This window comes from Triticum urartu, chromosome 3A, assembly GCF_056163025.1.
Source record: "Triticum urartu cultivar PI428250 chromosome 3A, HENAU_Tu73, whole genome shotgun sequence".
Lineage (NCBI taxonomy): Eukaryota > Viridiplantae > Streptophyta > Magnoliopsida > Poales > Poaceae > Triticum > Triticum urartu.
This window is the reverse complement of record NC_141875.1, coordinates 334554758-334575840: the sequence shown is the minus strand read 5'-3', so window position 1 is coordinate 334575840 and position 21083 is coordinate 334554758. Positions and strand designations below refer to the sequence as shown.

At 45.7% G+C, this 21083-nt stretch overlaps 2 long non-coding RNA genes across 2 annotated transcripts; one reads left to right on the top strand and one right to left on the bottom strand.

Moving 5' to 3' along the window:
• Nucleotides 1-13533: 13533 nt before the first annotated feature.
• Nucleotides 13534-15726, bottom strand: LOC125548367 (uncharacterized). Its single transcript, XR_007301037.2, has 2 exons — nucleotides 15058-15726; nucleotides 13534-13949 (listed from the first exon to the last, which is right to left on the bottom strand). It is a non-coding gene; the product is annotated as an uncharacterized LOC125548367 (long non-coding RNA).
• A 2629-nt stretch (nucleotides 15727-18355) lies between these two features.
• Nucleotides 18356-20862, top strand: LOC147979628 (uncharacterized). The gene is made up of 4 exons (XR_015599722.1): nucleotides 18356-18554; nucleotides 18808-19066; nucleotides 19695-19829; nucleotides 20609-20862. It is a non-coding gene; the product is annotated as an uncharacterized LOC147979628 (long non-coding RNA).
• Nucleotides 20863-21083: the final 221 nt, after the last annotated feature.

The window sequence follows — 21083 nt, the reverse complement described above, 5'->3', positions numbered from 1 at the left end:
TCTCCGCTGACCCACGCGACTCCAAACACCGCCGAACGCCGTCTCCGCCCTCGTCTTCAACCTCGGGCACCCGAGCCGTCTCCGGTCGATTCGCCGCCGCCAGGACCTCCCCGAGCTCGCTGACCCCCTCTCCGACCTCGCTGTGAGCTCCTCTTCCTCTCCCCCTAGCTCCCGTGCTCGTTTGGCCTCTGTAGTCGCCACTTCCACCGCACCCGAACGCTCCCCGCCGCCGGCCATGGCGCCGTCATGGCCAGAGCCACAGTGACTCAAAGCCAAGCTCACCGTTGTGCTCAGCGCAGCACCAGGAGCCCGTAGCCACCACCAGCTCTTTCTCCCGTGCACCGTAGCGTCGAAACCAACCCCGTCCGAACTCTGGCCGCCGCTGTCGAGCTCGCCGGCGTCGTTTCCGGCGTCCCCGTGTCCAACCACTTGCACCACTGGATGCGGCAGCTCCCCAGCTACGCGTAGCACGTCTCCACCGGCGATTTGGTCACCGGAGGACCAAATCTGAAGCTCTCCGCCGTCTCGGCCTCGCCTGCGACTCAACGCCGGCGGGATTAGCCCCGCTGACCAGGGGTTTGACCCCAGGTTGACTTCCCTGAGTCAATGACAAGTGGGCCCCCTGCTAACTAAATCAAATTAGTTTAACTAAAAATAATTAATTTAATTAACTACTGACATGCGGGACCCACTGGTCAGGTTGACCTGGATGTCCCCATTGACCACTGACGTCACCCTGACGTAATGCTGACGCAGTAATTAAATTACTGGAATTATTCTTATACAGGAAATTCCAGAAAATAGTTCAAACTTCAAAAATTCATAGAAAATCAACCATAGCTCCAAATGCGAAGATTTATATATGAAAAATGATCAGAAAAATTCAATCTATCCATCTTTAATGGTTTCATGCATGACAAAACAAGTTTACCTTGCTGTTTAAGCAGAATAAGGTAATGCACTAATAAGGCCATGTTTAATGAGCTAATATTTGAATCTTTGATTCAAATGAGTTCATCCCCTTCTGTTTTATCTTGCATTAGGCCAAGACACATTCATATTGCCATGTCATAGCATGCATCATATTGTTGCATATCGTCATGTGTTGATTGTGTTCCGATGTGTTCTTCGTGGTAGGTTCTGCCTCCGAGGATATTCACGAGTATCCAACTGAAGGGGCAGTATCCCACTACCACTCCATCAGGCAAGCAACCCATTGATCATTCCGATACAAACACATGTTCTCGCTTCTGCTCTTGTTTACTGCATTAAGACAACGCGTTTCAAACTGCTGTGTGCTACGGTAGTTGAACCCTTATCCTCTGCATGACCTGTCATTGCCACAGTAACTAGATGAAACCCACTAGCATGTGTAGGAGTTGATTGAGCCATGTATGTGATTCCTACCTTGCTATGCCTGCTATGCTTAGAGTTGTGTCAGGTCTGGTGCATCTGGGTGATGGGCTAGAGTGAAATGCTTATGTCGGTAACGTGAGGGATGTGTTGAACATGTTTTGGTAAAGGTATCGATGAGAGGCCATGTAGGAGTACATGGTGGGTTGTTTCATTGGGACCGTCCATAAGAACTGAGATCTGTATGTGTGATTTAAGATGCAGTTACTACCGTACATTGGGCCCGAAACCAATGGACCCTCTCGGCTTCTTAATCACCCTAGTACTCTGTCCAGGAGTTGCAAATAGTTTCTGGTGTTTGTAGGTTATGTGTTGGCGGTCGTGCGTAGCGCTGACCCTAGGGGTGGGCTATGTTGCGGTAGATACACCGTGGCACGGTGTACCGAGTCACCCGTTTGGTGTCTCGGGAACCCTGTTCACATCGTTCGGGGTCGTATGTGGAAACCTCGGTCGGACTCCCTGCGGATGGAACCTGAATAGGCGATAAACCTGGACTAGAGACTTAAGTGTTTAGATAGGCCGTGGCCGACACCCTCGCTGGGCTTCCGCTTGAAGGTTGCCGAGTACATGTCGTGTAAACGGCGGTAAGTCGTGAAAGCGTGTATGAAGAAGTACACCCCTGCAGGGTATAAAACTATTCGAATAGCCACGTCCGCAGTAAAGGACTACTTGGTTTCCTATACAGTTCATAGACAAGTTAATGGATACTACTAAAAGACTCAAGATAAGTGTGAGTACCGAGGATGGCCCTCTCGTAGGATGACGAGGGAGGATCCATGGTGGAGTATTGTGTTGGTGAGTAGTGGACTCATGTGCGAAAACTATTTTACTAGTGAAGTTCCGTAGGATAGCTTAGCCAAGAGTCAAAGCTGGCTTGCTGCAATAACCCCACCACCCTCTTGAGAATGAGCATGTATATTAGGTTCTGATGTAAGACTTGCTGAGTACCTTTGTACTCATGATTGCTTAATTACTGTTTTCAGACGACAACACTGCCCCCTCCGATTGGTTCTACGTAGACCTTGACGTCGACGAGTGACTAGCCACCCAGGTGGTGATCCTGGCCATGGAGGGCCCTATGTAGATAGACAGGCTTCGAGAAGCCTTCTTTCTTTCTAGCGTCTGTACTCAGACTAGTTGCTTCCGCATGTGCTTGTATGATTGTATGACTTGAGTGTCGGGTCATGTGACCCCTATCTGTATGAACATGTTATGTATGGCTCTCTGGAGCCTTTAGATAAAGTACTTGAGTTGTAGAGTTTTGCTGTGATGCCATGTTGTATGTACTCATATCAGGCATATTGTGTGTATGATTGAAATGCTTGGTATGAGTGGGATCCGACAATCTAGTTGTTTATCTTTGGCAGCCTTTCTTATGGGGGAAATGTAGTCTAGTGCTCCTCGAGCCATAGTAGTCCGCTACAGCCCGGTTCACTGGAGTCCTGCTAGCCCAGCACTACTGTTCAGGACACTTGACTGGCCGGCATGTGTTTCACTTCGTTCCTATGTCTGTCCCTTCGGGGAAATGTCACGCGGTGACTTCCGGAGTCCTGCCTAGCCTGCTACAGCCCAGTTTCCCCGGAGTCCTATTAGCCCAGTGCTACAGCCCGGAATCACTCGCTGATGACCGACATGCTCGATGTGATTCATGTATGCTTGTCTCCATAGGTCTGTGCCGCTTTGGTTTCATGACTAGCCATGTCGGCCCGGGTTCTCTGTCATATGGATGCTAGCGACACTATCATATACGTGAGCCAAAAGGCGCAAACGGTCCCGGGCCATGGTAAGGCGACACCCGTGGGATACCATGCGTGAGGCCGCAAAGTGATATGAGGTGTTACCGCCTAGATCGATGTGGCTTGGAATCGGGGTCCTGACAGCGTTGGTATCAGAGCCGGACTGCCTGTAGGTTCGTTGAGCCAAACTGGTCGATGTCGAGTCTACAAATGCTTTAGTTATATGTAGGGAAATTGATTGTGGGAGGGAACGTAAGGCTCTTTTACTCCTTTACCTTATGCCCTCTGATCTGAGTCATTCTCTTCTCATTCAACGTGGGTTAAGGACTAGGCTCTCTTCTTCTATCAGGTTCACGTGTTACTAATCCGTAGTAGCTTATAGGATTGTTGTTACAAGTCCCAGTTTAGTTTCTACTATTTTTTTAGTATGTTGCTAATTGGATCAGAACCTTGATATGATGTTGTTGAGTGGTATTGCAGACTATTGTGGATGTCTCAAATCTTTTTCTGAGCATTTACAGCTGCTTTGCTGTCCAATTTTCCCTAGAAATTCTAATGTCTTTGCTTTGTGGTTGTGCTTTCAGATGGCCAACCGTGTTCAAAACCAAGTGGTTTGCCTGACCCGGTGCCTCGACGTGCCCGGTCATACTGCTATGTTAGTCCGGGTAATGATCGAGACGGGTTACCGCTGGTATCCCGAATATACTGTCGAAGAGCAGTTCGCGACTTTAATCAAAGCCAATATTTCTGCACCGTCAGGATATTTCCCTCTTATCCTGGATCTACCGAGCCCCTTCACTGTTCCTATGGACTCGGGGTTACTGTTGAGATGGCTGTGCAGGATGCTGCCTATTCCATGATGACCATCATGCGAGTCCCGACTGGTCTGCTTCGGAACACCGACTTCCGTTACATGCCAGCTTCACTTCCGGGAGCGCAAGGGTATCTTCAGGCTATCTATGCTGACTCCACTCAGGAGGACTCATTAACTCGTACCACTGCTGAGATGCTCGAAGATAAGGACCGAGAGAATCGGGCCTTGAGGCTGGAGCTTTTCAATACCCGTGCTGATCATTGGGCCACATTGACTCGGTTTGCACCTGCGGTGCAAGCTGGATGTATGGATACAAGGGATCTGTATCCTGTGAGATCTGCTCTTCCAGACATGGTGGATTAGCGTGATGTGGGAAGCATCACCCCACCCCGTGGTCCCCGCAGGCCACCGTTTGTTGGTCCAAGACCTCATCCTAGTCCCTATGGTCCACAGGCTCCTCAGGACCGTCTGTTCTCGGATGATCACGTTGAACTTCCAGACTATGGAGGTGACTTCTATGAGGACTACTACGGAGCTGTCTGAGTTAGTAGTAGTATCACTAGTATTGTAGTAGTTGTATCTCCACTGTCCTGCGTGACTTGTGAAATATGACTTTGTGTGTAATCAATTCCGGAGGTGTAGACAAATAATGTATAGGAGCTTGGAATGCCTCCGATGAGATGTAACGTCTTTCATCATAGTTGTACTGTAGCCTGGGCTTGTACTAAACTATGTATGATGTGTATGACCGTTGGTATATATATGACAATTTTATATTACCATGACATACGGATGAACATCTCTGCATTCCGTGTTATCCATTACATTCTGCACTTTCTTGCTAAGTTTGAGCCATCATTGTCTAAACCGTTGTCTTGTTTTCTCCTAGGATGGTCAACACCCGCAGCAACCCTGCTGCCCCGGAGCAGGGGGAAGCCAGTGCAGCTAGGGGTGAAAATCTGCATCACCCGCCTTCTCTGGCCGAAGTGATGCTGGAGGCGGAAAGAAACAAGCGTGAGACTAACCGCCTGCTAGAGCGGATTGAGTAGAACACTACACGCCATCAGCTAAATGACTTGGTGTCAATCAATGACTTTATCAAGTTGTACCCACCAAAGTTTAACCATTCCGTCGAGCCCCTCGATGCGGATGACTGGCTTCACAGCATCACCCACAAGCTACGTTCTGCCAACGTAGCCGAAGCCGACAAGGTTACTTATGCTGCTTATCACCTCGAAGGCCCTGCTATCCTTTGGTGGGAAAACTTCGAAGCTATGCGCCCGATCGGCTAAATCACTACTTGGGCTGAATTCAGTGAGGCTTTCCGTGAGCATCACATTCCGGAAGGTCTCGTGGATCGCAAGAGGGAGGAGTTCTGCAACTTCACCCAAAAAAGACTGACTGTGGATGCTTATAGTCGTGAATTTAGGAATCTGGCACGTTATGCCCCTGAAGAGGTGTCTACTGACGCTAAGAAGCAGGCAAGGTTCCGCAAGGGACTTAGCCCTGAGCTTAGCCGCGATCTTCGTCTGCACGAGTGCACCTCCTTTTAGAAGTTGGAATAAAGCCATCAGTGCTGAGATAGGCCAGACTGATCATGACGCTTCACGCAAGCACTCCCGTGATTTTGGCTCTTCATCCGGCTCTGGAGCTCAGAAGCGCCGGGTGTGGATCCCAAGCACGGCACTGCCACCCAGGTGCATCCCGAGGCCATCCTTTGAGGCGCCTCGTCCCAACCAGCAATTTGCACCGCCCAAACCCTATGGTGGCCCCACTGCTAATGCTGCTCCATGCCCCAATGTGGTGACATGCTTTAAGTGTGGAGAGCCGGGTCACTATAGTCGAGAGTGTCCCCAGAACAACCCCAATCAGACTGGAAAGTCCGTTGGCCGTGGTAAGCCCGCGGGAAAGACATTCTACGCCAAGCCGTCCACCATTGCCCGTGGCCATGTCAACTATGTTTCAGCCGAGGAGGCTCATGAGGATTCTAACGTCGTCCTTGGTATGCTCCTTGTTAACTGCCATCCGGCATATGTTCTTTTCGATACTGGAGCATCTCATTCATTCATATCCGAGAACTATGCTCGATTGCATAACACGACATTCTGTGACATGCCCACTTCCATGGTAATTCAAACTCCAGGTTCCAAATGGCAAACTTCTAGAGTAAGCCATGGGAACGAAATTCTTGTCGATAGACTTGTCTTTCTTGCATCCTTAATAGCTCTCAAGTCCTCGGACATAAACATCATCTTGGGTATGGACTGGATGTCAGCTCATTATGCTAAGATTGATTGTGCCACTAGAACCTTTCAACTTACTCACCCATCGGGCAAGACAGTCAATGTCTTAACTCGAGTGGCCAAGTGCCAGCTTTACTCCCTAAATGCCAACCCCCTTCTAGACCTTGAGGATGTTCCGGTAGTCCGAGACTTTCCGGATGTCTTTCCAGAAGAACTGCCAGGTGTACCACCTGACAGGGATGTCGAGTTTGTGATAGACCTTGTTCCAGGAACCGTTTCAATTTCTAGAAGACCCTACAAGATGGCACCCTTAAAATTAGCCGAGCTTAAGAACCAACTCGATGAGTCCTTGAAAAAGGGTTTCATCCGTCCTAGTTCCTCTCCTTGGGCTTGCCCCATCCTCTTCGTCAAGAAGAAGGATGGAACGGATCGAATGGTTGTGGATTACCGACCTGTCAATTTGGTCACCATCAAGAACAAATACCCACTTCCCAGGATCAACGATCTTTATGATCAGCTCGCTGGATCCTCAGTCTTTTCCAAGATGGATTTGAGGTTGGGCTACCATCAAATCAAAATCAGAAACGGGGACATTCCCAAAACGGCCTTTGTTACTCGTTATGGCCAATACGAGTACACCGTTATGTCCTTCGGTTTAACCAATGCCCCAGCTACCTTCTCTCGGTTAATGAACTCGGTCTTCATGGAGTACTTGGATAAATTCGTCGTAGTATACCTCGATGACATACTCATCTACTCCAAGAATGAAAAGGAACATGCCGAACATTTAAGGCTGGTATTGATGAAACTTCGAGAGCATCGCCTTTACGCCAAATTCTCCAAGTGTGAATTTTGGTTGCCAGAAGTGGCCTATCTAGGCCATGTAATCTCTGGCAAGGGTATTGCTGTCAATCCCGAGCGAGTTCAAGCCGTCCTTGATTGGACTCCACCTGAGACGGTCAAGCAAGTTCGGAGCTTCCTTGGCTTAGCGAGCTATTGCCGCCGCTTCGTCGAGAATTTCTCCAAGGTTGCTAAACCTCTAACTGAACTCCTCAAGAAAGATAAAAAATTCCAGTGGACTCCACAGTGCGAGTTCAGCTTTCAGGAACTGAGAAGACGCCTGACATCTGCTCCCGTACTGGTACCGCCAGATTTATCCAAGGACTTTATTATCTATTACGACGCCTCGCGACAAGGACTAGGTTGCATACTCATGCAGGATCGTCAGGTAATTGCCTATGCTTCACGGCAATTACACCCACATGAGGAAAATTATCCCACACATGATCTAGAGCTTGCAGCTGTAGTCCATACACTTAAAACCTGGCGACATTACCTTCTCGGTAATCGTTGCGAGATCTTCACCGATCACCAAAGTTTGAAATATATCTTCACCCAACCAGATTTGAATCTCAGGCAAAGACGTTGGGTCGAGTTGATTTCGGATTACGACTTAGGAATAACTTACACCCCGGGCAAAGCCAATGTCATGGCTGATACGCTAAGCCGTAAGTCCTATTATAACAACCTGATATTATAACAAAGTCAACCACTTCTCCATGAGGAATTTCGTAAGCTTAATCTTCACATTGTTCCTTGAGGATTCCTATCCACCCTGGTGGCGAAACCTACCCTTACAGATCAGATCATCAAGACACAGAAGGTAGATCCGGGAATCTCCCGTATTACAAGAAACATTAAGAAAGGAGTCGCGAATTGTTTCTCCATTGATGATCAAGGTATCGTATACTTTGAAAATCTCCTAGTGGTTCCAAAGGCACGAAACCTGAGGCGGCTGATCCTTAAGGAAGCTCATGAATCCCCTCTCACCATTCATCCCGGTAGTACCAAAATGTATCAAGACCTACGCCAGAGGTTTTGGTGGACTAGGATGAAGAGAGAAATCGCTCAATACATTGCTAATTGCGACGTTTGCCGTCATGTTAAAGCAGAGCATCAACGGCCTGCTGGCACCCTTCAACCTTTGGCTATTCCTGAATGGAAATGGGATAAAATCAGTATGGATTTCATCACTGGGTTTCCCAGGACCAAGAGAGGGAATAATGCCATCTTCGTCGTGATCGACCGACTTTCCAAAGTAGCCCACTTTCTACCTGTTTGTGAGAGTATCACCGCTAGCCAGCTAGCCGATTTATACATCTCCCGAATAGTGTCTCTTCATGGTGTTCTATTGGAAATTAACTCAGACCGTGGGAGTCTCTTCACCTCTCGATTTTGGGAAAGTTTCCAAAATGCTATGGGAACTCGTCTCTCTTTTAGTACCGCCTCCCATCCTCAATCAAGTGGTCAAGTAGAGCGAGTCAATCAAATTCTGGAAGATATGCTCCGAGCTTCTGTCATCTCGTTCGGAATGAGTTGGGAGAATTGCCTTCCATTCGCGGAGTTTGCTTATAACAATAGTTATCAAGCCAGCTTGGGCAAGGCTCCTTTCGAAGTTCTCTATGGACGAAAATGTCGAACGCCTCTTAACTGGTCAGAAACCGGAGAAAGACAACTCTTTGGCCCGGATATGATTCAAGAAGCAGAAGAGAAGGTTCGCATTATTCGTGAGAAATTGAAAACAGCCCAATCTCGTCAAAAAAGTCAATATGATCGTAAACATAAGCCTATGACTTATAAAGTCGACGAGAAGGCTTACCTTCGGGTTACTCCGTTAAAGGGAACCCATCGTTTCGGTATCAAAGGCAAATTGGCTCCTCGTTATATTGGACCCTTTCGCATTCTTGCCAAACGAGAAGTTGCCTACCAATTGAAACTACTTCCGCATCTTTCCAGAGTTCACGATGTTTTCCACGTTTCACAACTCAGGCGTTGCTTCGCGGATCCTATCCGTGAAGTGGACCACGAAACGCTTGATCTACAAGATAACCTCTCCTATCGGGAATATCCCGTTCGTATCCTTGATCAAGCCGAGCGTACCACTCGACGTCGTAATATCAAGTTTCTCAAGGTTCAATGGTCACACCATTCCGAAAAAGAAACCACTTGAGAAAGGGAGGATCGTCTTCGACTCGAGTACCCCACCTTCTTCCCGGAGGATCCTAAATCTCAGGACGAGATTCTTTTGAGTGGGGGTGAGTTGTCACACCCTAGTTTAGTTCAAGCATTAGAGTGTGCATCATGTTTAATTTCCTCCTAAATTTGAAATGGGGAAGACAGAACCCCCAACACCCCCCTGGAAACAACTAGGGTTTACTAAAATTATTTTCAATGAACCTGAAATGCCCTTCTAAAAAGTTCACTCCCTTTGTCTTAGGTTAGAACCTCTGGCAAAATTGGTGCACAATTTTCTAGGTCAACAGAAGGTCATTGAATTAAATCATAAGTATTTGTGTTTGGGCATTTAAATGCTATAAAATAATTTAAATACTCAAATAATTCTGGAAATAAATGTTTGCGGTTGAAAATTTTCTAAACAAAGCCCACAATTATTTTCAGGATTTTTGGAAACATTTTAGTATTTTTAATAAAGCCCAACAGTTGCAATTAAATAGAAAAAAATAAAAAAGAGAAAGAGGGAAACCACCTGGGCCTTACCTGTGCTGGCCCAGCCGACCTGGCTCGGCCCAGCCGACTGGCCAGCGCCAGTCACCCCCTACCTCGCGCCAGAAGGCAGGGGCGCGTGCTCGCCGCGCACCGGCCACACGCCGGCCACCTCCTGCTTCTGCCGACGCCCTGGAGACGTCCAGGGATGCCACGCCGACCCCCACGCCCCCCTCTCATCCTCCCTCACTCTCCCCCTCGTCTCCCTCACCCTCTCCCGCGATGGTCGAGCGCGTTCCTCGTCGCCGTTCGCCGTAGACGTCACCAGAGCCACCCCCTCGCCCCTCCGACATGCCCAATAGCTCCGCCTCGTCGCCCTGGACCTCTCCGCTAACCCACGCGACTCCAAACGCCGCTGAACGTCGTCTTCGCCCTCGTCTTCAACCTCGGGCACCCGAGTCGTCTCCGGTCGATTCGCCGCCGCCAGGACCTCCCCGAGCTCGCTGACCCCCTCTCCGACCCCGCTGTGAGCTCCTCTTCCTCTCCCCTAGCTCCCGTGCTCGTTTGGCCTCTGTAGTCGCCACTTCCACCGCACCCGAACGCTCCCCGCCGCCGGCCATGGCGCCGTCGTGGCCAGAGCCACAGTGGCTCAAAGCCAAGCTCATCGTTGTGCTCAGCGCAGCACCAGGAGCCCGTAGCCACCACCAGCTCTTTCTCCCGTGCACCGTAGCGTCGAAACCAACCCCGTCCGAACTCCGGCCGCCGCTGTCGAGCTCGCCGGCGTCGTTTCCGGCGTCCCCGTGTCCAACCACTTGCACCACTGGATGCGGCAGCTCCCTAGCTACGCGTAGCACGTCTCCACCGGCGATTTGGTCACCGGAGGACCAAATCCGAAGCTCTCCGCCGTCTCGGCCTCGCCGGCGGCTTAACGCCGGCGGGATTAGCCCCGCTGACCAGGGGTTTGACCCCAGGTTGACTTCCCTGAGTCAATGACAAGTGGGCCCCCCTGCTAACTAAATCAAATTAGTTTAACTAAAAATAATTAGTTTAATTAACTACTGACACGCGGGACCCACTGGTCAGGTTGACCTGGACGTCCCCGTTGACCACTGACGTCACCCTGACGTAATGCTGACGCAGTAATTAAATTACTGGAATTATTTTTATACAGGAAATTTCAGAAAATAGTTCAAACTTCAAAAATTCATAGAAAATCAACCATAGCTCCAAATGCAAAGATTTATATATGAAAAATGATCAGAAAAAATTCAATCTATCCATCTGTAATGGTTTCATGCATGACAAAACAAGTTTACCTTGCTGTTTAAGCAGAATAAGGTAATGCATTAATAAGGCCATGTTTAATGAGCTAATATTTGAATCTTTGATTCAAATGAGTTCATCCCCTTCTGTTTTATCTTGCATTAGGCCAAGACACATTCATATTGCCATGTCATAGCATGCATCATATTGTTGCATATCGTCATGTGTTGATTGTGTTCCGATGTGTTCTTCGTGGTAGGTTCTGTCTCCAAGGATATTCACGAGTATCCAACTGAAGGGCAGTATCCCACTACCACTCCATCAGGCAAGCAACCCATTGATCATTCCGATACAAACCCATGTTCTCGCTTCTGCTCTTGTTTACTGCATTAAGACAACGCGTTTCAAACTGCTGTGTGCTACGGTAGTTGAACCCTTATCCTCTGCATGACCTGTCACTGCCACAGTAACTAGATGAAACCCACTAGCATGTGTAGGAGTTGATTAAGCCATGTATGTGATTCCTACCTTGCTATGCCTGCTATGCTTAGAGTTGTGTCAGGTCTGGTTCATCTGGGTGATGGGCTAGAGTGAAATGCTTATGTCGGTAACGTGAGGGATGTGTTAAACATGTTTTGATAAAGGTATCGATGAGAGGCCATGTAGGAGTACATGGTGGGTTGTTTCATTGAGACCGTCCATAAGAACTGAGATCTGTATGTGTGATTTAAGATGCAGTTACTACCATACATTGGGCCCGAAACCAATGGACCCTCTCGGCTTCTTAATCACCCTAGTACTCTGTCCAGGAGTTGCAAATAGTTTCTGGTGTTTGTAGGTTATGTGTTGGCGGCCGTGCGTAGCGCTGACCCTAGGGGTGGGCTATGTTGCGGTAGATACACCGTGGCACGGTGTACCGAGTCACCCGTTTGGTGTCTCGGAAACCCTGTTCACATCGTTCGGGGCCGTATGTGGAAACCTCGGCCGGACTCCCTGCGGATGGAACCTGGATAGGCGATAAACCTGGACTAGAGACTTAAGTGTTTAGGTAGGCTGTGGCCGACACCCTCGCTGGGCTTCCGCTTGAAGGTTGCCGAGTACATGTCGTGTAAACGGCGGTAAGTGGTGAAAGCGTGTATGAAGAAGTACACCCCTGTAGGGTATAAAACTATTCGAATAGCCGCGTCCGCGGTAAAGGACTACTTGGTTTCCTATACAGTTCATAAACAAGTTAATGGATACTACTAAAAGACTCGAGATAAGTGTGAGTACCGAGGATGGCCCTCTCGTAGGATGACGAGGGAGGATCCACGGTGGAGTATTGTGTTGGTGAGTAGTGGACTCGTGTGCGAAAACTATTTTACTAGTGAAGTTCCGTAGGATAGCTTAGCCAAGAGTCAAAGCTGGCTTGCTGCAATAACCCCACCACCCTCTTGAGAATGAGCATGTATATTAGGTTCTGATGTAAGACTTGCTGAGTACCTTTGTACTCGTGATTGCTTAATTACTGTTTTCAGACGACAACACCGCCCCCTCCGATGGGTTCTACGTAGACCTTGACGTCGACGAGTGACTAGCCACCCAGGTGGTGATCCTGGCCATGGAGGGCCCTATATAGATAGACAGGCTTCGAGAAGCCTTCTTTCTTTCTAGTGTCTATACTCAGACTAGTTGCTTCCGCATGTGCTTGTATGATTGTATGACTTGAGTGTCGGGTCATGTGACCCCTATCTGTATGAACATGTTATGTATGGCTCTCTGGAGCCTTTAGATAAAGTACTTGAGTTGTAGAGTTTTGTTGTGATGCCATGTTGTATGTACTCATATCGGGCATATTGTGTGTATGATTGAAATGCTTGGTATGAGTGGGATCCGACAATCTAGTTTTTTATCCTTGGCATCCTTTCTTATGGGGAAATGTAGTCTAGTGTTCCTCGAGCCATAGTAGTCCGCTACAGCCCGGTTCACCGGAGCCCCGCTAGCCCAGCACTACTGTTCAGGACACTTGACTGGCCGGCATGTGTTTCACTTCGTTCCTATGTCTGTCCCTTCGGGGAAATGTCACGCGGTGACTTCCGGAGTCCTGCCTAGCCTACTACAGCCCGGTTTCCCCGGAGTCCTGTTAGCCCAGTGCTACAGCCCGGAATCACTCGCTGATGACCGACATGCTCGATGTAATTCATGTGTGCCTGTCTCCATAGGTCTGTGCCGCTTTGGGTTCACGACTAGCCATGTCGGACCGGGTTCTCTGTCATATGGATGCTAGCGACACTATCATATACGTGAGCCAAAAGGCGCAAACGGTCCCGGGCCATGGTAAGGCGACACCTGTGGGATACCGTGCGTGAGGCCGCAAAGTGATATGAGGTGTTACCGGCTAGATCGATGTGGCTTGGAATCGGGGTCCTGACACATTGTTTGATTGTCGTAAAGCGTCCACGTATAATAACTTTTGTGTGGTATAACCCTTCAGCTTATTAGTTGACCGTTTACATGTTCGAATAACCTTACCTCATGCTAAAGCCGAAAAGGTGGTCAGGTAGAGAGTCTCAACTCACCATTGGATCAAAACTATTTAGTAAGCTATTGTTCTCTATTTTCTCAGCGAATGAGCACAAATTCAGAAGGGTACACAAAAGAACCCATGTACAAAGTCTCTACTCTTTTACCAGGCTATCCACCGTCTACACACCAGGATTCACAAAGGATGCTAGCAAAGTGATAAAATTTGGATGTTTTTGGAACTATAGCATCACAAGCCCAATAAGAGAAAAAGCAAACATCATGAAGAATGCATTAGGATAATGATTTTACCTTGGGGTTATACTCTACATTGCGTGCCTGGAGAGCTATTGCTTCTAGTTCCAATTTACAGACCAGGTTGACCGTTGACACAATATTCTTATCATCAGATCAGACACCCGAAAGCAGAGTATACCCAGGAGAAATCAGACCAGTAAATAGCTCTGGCTCATACTGTCAAGCAACCATATAAAATATCAGTTCCAAAACAAGGAAAGAGACAATTTCTTGGAAAGAAAGAAAAAATATCATACATGATAAAATAGTGCTGACAGAACAGATTTCAACTTAGTAACTTACAGAGTTACACTTCAGAAAGCGTCGTGAGAATATATGAGGCCCTGAAGCCTGATAGCCAGTTTCAAATAACGTAAGATCTCAGTGCTCCAGTTTTAATGTGAAAAGGGTACTGATATGCTTTTATATACTAGAAAAGCTAGGTATGAGATGCCTCTGGTATCTACGTACCACTGTGTAACTCTGGAGTGAGGCAATTGTAATCATATAGTAGATCACTACATTTTAGGCTTAGGGTGTGTTTCAGAGAGCTCCACCCCACCCTCGACTTAAGTTAACTTCCAAACTCCACTCTACTTCTAAAGTTCTAAACTCTCAAGCTATGTAAGCTCCAGATTCACATTACATGGAACGTTTTTGTTTTAGTACCAATTACCCTTCTTTTTAATTTTTGTTTACAGGTGGTTGCTCTAGGGCCTTCACTACTGCTATTTTCTGTTCTCTAAGAGACAAATTACGAAGCAAATCAAACAGTACAAATATATTAGAGGTTGTATTCATTAGTTCATGTATATCCAAAAATTAATAATTATTACCCTAAGAGAAATTAGTAGTTATAGCTATCAGCAAGAATTCATGAAACCAACAGAAATCAAATATCATGTAGGAGTATATTGTTTTCAGTTTTCTTGTCGAACAACATTTATTAATAGTTCACTATGTATCACTCAGTTGATTTGGTACTACACACTGGACCGCTTGAACGTCTGAACAAGCACGAGGATAGCTTTTGAGTGTGGACCAATTGTCTGAATCAATTACTAAGTAACTGATGTTGCCTGAACTCTGAATAAAAATGCATAGACACTCATGTAGCCTGAATTTTCATCAGGTAATTCCCCCATTCATTCATTCAGATCCATTCAACATCAACCGAATTTAAGAACACAGATTATATACAACCTGAACGAACACCACAAAAAACGAAGAAATAGACAACCAAACAGTAATCAGGAATCCACCATGTCAGAATATGGAAACTCACCAGTAGTAGACTGCTCTGTAGCCTCACTGGAACAACTCGAGCGGCATGAGGAAGGAGGCAGAGCTGTGGCTGGATGCAAATGAGAAGGGCGACCGGGGAGATGAGACCACCACGCGACGAGCAGGAGAGTCAGCAGCGCCACAGCGGAGCGCGGCGGCCGGGGAGTGGGGCATGCGGCCGGCGGGAGCAGCTAACCTGCGGCGGCGGCAGGCCGCAAGATGCGTGACAGCTTCTCCCACGACCAGCTCTAAGGGAGGTAGTGCCACCTAGATCCAGACAGCGAGCTCTTCCGTCCATCCAAGTCGAATCTGACTGCCGAGGATCGCGGATCTGCGAGCGCGTGGGCTCGGCGCCTAGCAGTGGCGCGAGAGGTCGTACGGCGGCGGAGGGATCGAACCGCCGGGTGACGGCGCCGAGAGAACGTTCGGCGAGATGAGAGAGGAAGAGAGTGAGGCAGTGACAGGAGTCTGCGTGAGTTTGCCTTTTCTTTTTCTAGAAACTTTTTTAACATACTGTGCAGCAGCGCCGTATCCGAACCATCTGGTGCATTGCACGCAAACACACAAGCCGTCGTCAAACAAAGAAAAAAAATCTCTTCCGCATGCTGTGCATTCTGATGTTCATTTTGCACCCCTCGCTGCAGTCTACTACGACTATGCTTTGCTAGATTGTTGTGAGGCTTGCCTCTCTTTGCTCTCCTATGTACAGTACGTGACTGCCAATTAGCATCATCATGTTATCGGTAGTAGGCCATCAATTTGCTTATTTATGCCAGTCAGTCCTATAAGCATCCATCACCACATAAATAACTTTTTAGGGCATGTACGTATTATCATATCATCAGTTCGAGCTCTGAAGGATGGCCTGATTTTGGCGGGTATCGTTGGCTGCCATAAAGTAATTCTTGAAGCTGATTGTATGGAGTTGATTGACGTAATGGTCAATGAGGGTAATTTGCTAGGACCAGCAGCGGCCATCTATGAAGAATGTTCCTTCCTTAGTTGAAAATTTTCTTCTATTACTTTTAATCATTGTCATAGAGAGGCCAAAACGGTGGCGGACGTTTTAGCTAGCAAGGCGGGGTGCGATCGATCCATTGTTTGGCAATCGGAGCCTCCGGATTTCTTGTTGATGTTTTGGAAAACGATGCATCCATATTTGAGCCTGAAATATAAAACACCATGTTGGCGTATTGCCCTAAAAAATATCATCAGTTTACTTGTGTTGTTTATATAATGATCAAATGTTAGGAGAACTTACCCAATTGTTTGAAACAATCGCCACTTTTTCCTACATAGCTAATGTACTACTTTGAAGAGTATCTTTCTTTTAGAAAGAAAAGGGCACCATATTGTTTAGGATAACTGCAATTTTTTCATTGTATATCAAATTATTTCGAGAAAACGTTATCGCCTTTTTAAGAAACAATTGCCACATTTTGTTTACACAGCCACCGCACACAAAGATGGTGGTGTGCACATCTTCCTATGAGAACTTCCGAATATTTTTTTAGAATATTTTTTATATAACAGATTTCTTTGAACTGTTTTATATAACAGATTGGGGAGCCTGTGTATGTTTGCTATATTCCAGTTTCCTGCTGAAGCCCAAACTAAAGCATTGTAATATTTTTTTAAAGGTCATCCCACGAGGTACTTAATTTCACTGTGGTTATGATCATTTCATTTTTATTGGTTGTAACTAATTTGACTCACGCGTGATAGATTATGCCTGCGCCCTTGAAGCTACATTTATATGGTCACGTAAATCACTGGTTGGTATTCTAAAGATATTAACTTCGACAGGTAAATCATTGGTTGGTATTTCAACGAGCCAGGACAGTTGAATACTTGAAAATCATTACTTGTATTATTTCTTTGTAATAACATCAAAGATAATGATCAGCGATAGTGTATTCATCTACCTAATTGCTTCATCCATTTTGCACGGTGAGTATTTTATAATGCATATTCTTACATATTGCACATAATAGCCTCATGCTAACAACATATATTGCTCATGTGGGATAGTTACAATCTTTGTACACTTGCTTAAATACCATGTGAATTACGCCAAAGACAACATATCTAAGTTATACATGAATTTCTTAAGCGTGTCAAAGTAGATATGTTACATTACTTAGCTGAATCATTGTTTTCTATACTTCATACAAGTACGGCCTGTTATAACATTTTGGCCATCGCGGGTGGCCCAAATTTTGGGGAGCCTGAGCTGGTTGCATGGTTAGATTTTACGGAGTCTATTGGGCGCCGCTTGGATGTATGAGTGACAAACACCGTGGGAATGAAGCTAAAGACAACTTTTCTGATATTGTTAAAAAATTTCTTAAATGCATCATCTAGATATTGATAATTTTGTAATAGATGTTTAGATGAAACATCGCTCAGTTTGTTACGTGGACATGTCGTTAGTCTTTTTTTTGTTATCAATTTTCATTGCAAAATGGACTTCAATTGTTCAGCAATTGTGTTCGTGTTATATTGTTTATGCATGTGAAATTTAACATGTAACTCTTGTAAACTTTGTCAAGAGCCCGTGGCAACGCACGGGCACTCTACTAGTATATGATAATCAATCACCTTAATTTACTTACTTTCTGAATCAATTCCACTTTAATTTACTTACCAAACTTCTAATCACAATATAAGATAATTCGCGATCAAAAATTGATGAATATTTATTTACACAATCGTATTATTATTGAGAGGTAAATCACAATCTAACGTAGTAGAATATTTATATCCCGTTGCAACGCATGGACATTGTTCTAGTTTTTTTTTTGAGGGGGGCGGACATTGTTCTAGTCTACTATCTACTACCACTATAAAAGCACGAGAGGACGGAGAACCAATTCATCCTATCCATTAATGCAGCAGATCATAGGGCTCAAAATCATCCCGTGTTTAACGCTAAACAAACGCCGGTCTCCCCGCTTCCCACCTCCACTCGCCCTTAAAAAAAAGAAAAACAAACCGCTCCTGCCTCCTCTCTCGCACGACCCCCACGCGCCCGCCGTCGCCGCCCCTCCCTCGAACGAAACTCACGCGGCAGGCAGCTCTCGCATGCCTCCCCCTCCCCGTGTCTCACCGGCGAAGAGGGATACGTGCCGTGCCCGGCCGCCGCCCTGTGCGGTTGATTCCAGCGAGGGTGCTCCCTTAGTCTGGTCGACGCTGCACTCTCACGTCTCCTCCCTGTCCCTTTCTTCCTCTTCCTCGGCGCAGGACGCTGGGTCGCCGTATTGCCGTATTGGGCAACAGTTCGCCGCTACACCGCACGAGGAGGGCGACGCTTGGGCCGCCGCTGAGCCGGACGAGGTCTCCGTCCGGGTCTGCTGCCAAGCTTGTGGCTGGCCACTTGGCTCGCCGCCCGTCTCACCTTACAGCAAGCACCACTAGGAGTCTGGGACTCCCCATCCAGCTCGCTCTTTGCTACATCTTGCCGCTCCCAATCCAGGTCGCCACATGCCTCTGGACCAGGTATTTAATACTACAGGATTAATGTCTTGCAACTGCACATAGAAATTGATATTGCTCGATCTGGTATTTAAGGAACTCTCACTGATGCGTACAAATATTCAATTGGTAGCTACTAGCTACCTGAAATAGAGGTTGAATCTTGTGCACGAGTTTGGCTTATTGGGTTTCATTTTGTTTTGCTTTGTACAATTCTTCCAATGGAAATGCTGAACATTTGTAGATGGATAGATTTTCACCTAATGTTTTGTTGTAGCATACACATTGAGGCAAGCTAACATCGACAAGCAGAAATCGGACGCCTCAAGTTCACGAAGTTAATGGCAAAAAAGAGAACTTACTAGACTTGATGACTGCACAATGGAATTATCGATTTTTATGTGTGCCATTCAAAAGATGTTGCGGCTTTAACTAAAACATATCTGTAAGCCTTGGAGCTTGAACATTGGCTTATCCCAAGAAGAATCAAGTTTGATTGTACAGTACATGTTGTTTCTCTATGCAGAATTCCAAAGGTACTTCATATACGACTCTTCATGATGCAAAAAATAATAATATTTATGGCTGGACCACTAATTGTATAGTTTGGTTAAAAATCATTTAGTAGACTGTAGCAACTTTGATTTTAGGTGTTGAAGTATCCTGACATTGGAAGCACATTGTAGCAAACTTGTACTAACTTGTTGATAAAAAATGATTGCCTTTCAAAGTTTCAATGAACTTCTCACTGGACATTTTGTCGCATTGGCCTGAATCTGTATGTTGCATCATTTGTTCACAATGAAAACTGTATGTACCTGCATTGGATGGTGTATTTGTAGGAAGGTTATCCTTTCTTCAAGGACTGTAAGTTTCCTGGGAAGTGTTCCTTTTTCTGAAAAACTCTTTGTTTGTCCACTGTAATATTTTGTTTACATAAGTTTTCTCTTTCCTTTTGTGGGCATAATGTCGAGACAATAATATTCAGAAAGTTGTTGTTTTAGGGAAACTACTAACTCCATATGTCAGACCCATATAATTGTTCAGCATGCATAGTGTTCCTATGTCTATGATGTTTTTGTTTCCTTTTATATCGCAGTACTCTTCATTTTGGCCATGCCTTCAAACTGAACCAAAAATGGTTTGTCTGATGACATGTTTCAGGAGATTGTTGATATCAAACAGTAGATATGAGGGTGACCATTTTTTGCAAGTTTTGCCTGAGGAATCTTTTTGCAGTTGATAAGACATGGGCTGGACTTACTTCCGTCTGCAATATTTTTGCTAAAGTGATTCAAGGTATGTTCGATTGCTTACTTAGGATGGTTATACTGAACCTCTTCGGGAACCAAGAAAGACATTATGTATGTACAAATAACATGGGCATAAAGTTCGTTTTTACGTTGAAAATCTATATATGCAATTTTCTGTAACAATCGAAAATTCATTCATTCACTTTGTGAGATGTCACACAACACCATGCTCCAAATTGTTGTCTATTTGATCCTTGTGTCAGAATCATAGACTCGTGCATAATTGCATATATACTGTGACTGGGCGCCAGTACATTTGCAACATTCTAAAGTTAGTTTGTTGTGATTTTTTTACCAAAACTTTTCTTCTACAATTTATATGCATGCAGAGGATCTTCAATTGGTTTCATCATTTATCTAGGCTATATATGGAAGGTTGCGTAATCATAGATGGTCTTACTTATGGGTAGGGGAGTTTCTAAAGGGTTAATAGGGCGTGCCAAACCCCTTTTTGTGGCCATGTTCATGTCTGAGCATGAAAAAGAAACACCAAGGCCCTATTTTGATTATCGTTTTTCTTTTAAATACACAGTTACCACGGCATGAATGTCCTTGTGATGACGGTGGTGTGTGTGATTGCATGAGGATTGTAGGTCTGCAACAATGATGATGGCAATGCCAATTCAGTTGTGGTTGCAGAGTATTGATCTAATACTCATCTGAGTTTTTTCTTAAATCTAATAAGCAAATAGATGATCATGAAGGGATGTTTAACTATAAACACATGAACTCATTTCTTGGTATACTGAAGTGTTATTCTGACAGGTGACTATGTGGAGCTTTTGAAGGAAAAGGATAAACCAAGAAGCCTGGGCGATCGTCTATTGGCGGCAACCTGGTATACATGACCTCATTGACCTGCCTGAATCTTTTGATGATAGATCATTAATATGTCATAGAGGTAAAAAAAGAAATTCTGCACTCGGTACAACTGAGCATTTTATTATGGAAGTGATGGACAATCTCTTGCATTGTCTTGTGGCTGGCCATGTACGTATTTCACCTATAAGCATAACACATAGGCTGGCATAACTCTAGAAAGGTTATTTTTAGTCTAAAAGCATATGTATTTTTTACACTCCTAACACTTACAATTCATTTTTTTTATATTTATAGTAGTCAAGATGTGCATTTCGTGTGCTTAACTACTGTATAAAGAGTGCTAGCTTGCTCCTATGTTTTGTTCAATTTTGGTTAGAACATCTAGATGGTGATAAAAAAAGAAGAGAGTACTTTTTTC